The 2,577-nt window shown below is 35.0% G+C and overlaps 1 protein-coding gene across 50 annotated transcripts in view; it reads right to left on the bottom strand.

Moving 5' to 3' along the window:
* RIMS1 (regulating synaptic membrane exocytosis 1) overlaps positions 1-2,577 on the bottom strand; it is a 545,565-nt gene that overhangs the window by 116,265 nt on the left and 426,723 nt on the right. The window lies entirely within an intron of this gene.

A 2,577-nucleotide genomic window follows, 5' to 3' on the forward strand; every position in this document is an offset into this window, starting at 1 on the left:
ATGAATGTACAGATGTGATTTACACAATTGATGTATGTATGGATTGTGATAAGAGTTGTATAAGCCCCTAATAAAACGATTAAAAAAAAAAAGTTTGAAAAATAAAAAATTGCAAAAAGAGCAAAAAAAAATTTTGTTACAAGCATTATACCATGATATAAATAGAGGAATATAGATTATTTTTCTTGATATACAAAATAAGCTAATTATGTTCTTTTTATTTTGCATTTAAGAATTTGCATAATAAAACATATACCAATTCAATAGTTCCTACATGAATAATTTAGTGACACTGATTGCAATCTTTGAGTTGTACCACCTTTCTCCCCCTTCTTTTCTGAAGTGTTCATCTCCCATTAACATAAACTTACTTAGGACTCATCTAATTTTCAAACAACTGTTGTTAATTTGATCCCATAAAGGTAGATCTTAACGAGCATGAAGCTCAAGGCAGATGGTCATTATTAGTTAAGTTTAGCTACTGCTTGACTTTTAGAAAACTTTAAGATATATTTTTGGTGTAAAATTCAAAGAGTCAGTAATAAAAGGAAAAAGTGGATGGTGTGGCTAACTGTCGTCACCAACAACTGCCTCCCCTTTGTCATGAGATCAAAAGAACTGGAGAGAACCCAGCTACCACCACTCAGCAGGATGCTTCAAGATTTTACAGAGGAATCAAGACCAAAGGGAGTGAAGTACAGAAGAGAATTTCAAATTCCCGCAGTTCTCAGACTCTGGAGCCATGAAGGCTGGGTGAAACCCCAAAACAACTGCCTAAGATAATCGTTAAATCTTAGACCTAAACGATCTCCTCAAATCATCACGCATGTGATTTTAACTTGTATTTTGTGCTTACTCCTGTGTTATAATTTAAAACGATCTTGAGTAAGACAGTGGCATTAACTTATGCAGTGAGATCCATAGTGATACTTTTCAAAGTGAAAGGTTTTTGAGGTGACTGTTTAAACACAACGAGAGAGCGCATGTGCAGAGGAGAAAAAGCGCTGGAATCATGTGATCATTTCAGTCGAGGAAAGCGTAGTGTCAAAGTGCTGCCGATGTCTCGGTTCAGGAGTTGTGGGTCATCACTCCCTAAGGAGGCCTTACTGCCTTTGGTGAAGAAACCATCTCCTTTCTTCTAAGCCTCACTTGTATTTTGCTAAGACGGGAGCTGGAATGGAAGATTCTTTCAAGTTCTACCTTTCTATGAGCAATTATGTGTATGTGAAATCTTTCCCCAAATATAAAGCTACTTTTGAGTGATTATGCGTATTAGTCCTGAGTGGTCATTTAGGCATCTACAGCACATCTTTTTCTTTCCCCCTTTCTGAGTGCTTGATCAGAGTACAGCTTAGAATGATCCATAGCTTTTTGTATTTTACTCCATTTCTTTACTTACCTCCTTCTTGCTTCTAAAACTGGCCCACTTTCCCTCCCCCTGCGATTCTATTTAACCTCATCCTATGATCTAAGGCAAAGAAGTCTATGAGGTATTTCCAGCTTTAAGGAAGCAGATTCCGCTTAAAGAATCTTTCTACAGAACTGCACACAACTGTGATCACCAATACTAACTTACCCTGTCTTCTATTCTTAGTGGGTGATAGTAAAAGAACCAAACATGATGATGCCATTTGGAGAGAAGACAGACAAGGAAGGCGATAATTCATAGCGAATCAGCAGCAGCACTGATGCACACAGCAGGAGTCAGCAACTCTCAGAACATCCAGAGATTCTGCTTAATGATGTTTTTGTGGTTTTACTGATTTTACTCTTTAAGATGTTTGTTCAGGCTTAGGAAATTGGGTCTAACTGAATAACAGCGACCGACCCTCAGAATGATCTCAACTGGAAATTCTTCTGCTTCTGAGCCGAGGTGTGAGAGGCTGCATTCAGCAACACGCGAGCATGGTAATGTATGTGGTAAAATTATTGCACTTCGTTAACTACCACTAAACTTGGATCAGTCTCTAAATACCTCGTTTTATCGTGAACTATCACATTATTTAAAAATAATATATTTTCTAGATCAATATTTCATGCTGTTGATAGTGATCTAGTGTAGTTTTTATTTAATTACAAAAGGGATCCTTGGCATCAAATTATACCAAAGGATGACATATAATTTTTGCTGACAATTTTTTGTAGATTATAATTTTTTTAATCCAAATATTTTTTAGACCAGATAACATGCAAAATGACTTCATGAAGTATAACATTTCTATGCACACTTTAATTAAAATGATCAGATGCTATTTGGCAGTTTATAAGTCTTAGTGTTTACTTAGAAAATATCATTGCTTTATTGGCACTGAAAATATGTGAATTTAGTGCTTATTAAAATTAAATACTTAGTGGCATATGAAAATGTAAATTTCAGTTTCTGACAGTTTGAAAGCAGTTACTTTTCTAATTAAACAAAGGTTACTAAACAACCTCATCTCACATGATTGTTGTCATTCACTAACAAATCTTAATGGAGACAACCTAAAATATGACTAGCATTTAAGACTACCAAATATATCTAAATATTTAATACTATTATAATCAAGCAATAAAAAGGTTTGAAACATGCACATA

The sequence above is a fragment of the Echinops telfairi genome, unplaced genomic scaffold, assembly GCF_000313985.2.
Source record: "Echinops telfairi isolate 266 unplaced genomic scaffold, ASM31398v2 ScPeMD7_3533;HRSCAF=4204_0, whole genome shotgun sequence".
Classification (NCBI taxonomy): Eukaryota; Metazoa; Chordata; class Mammalia; order Afrosoricida; family Tenrecidae; genus Echinops; species Echinops telfairi.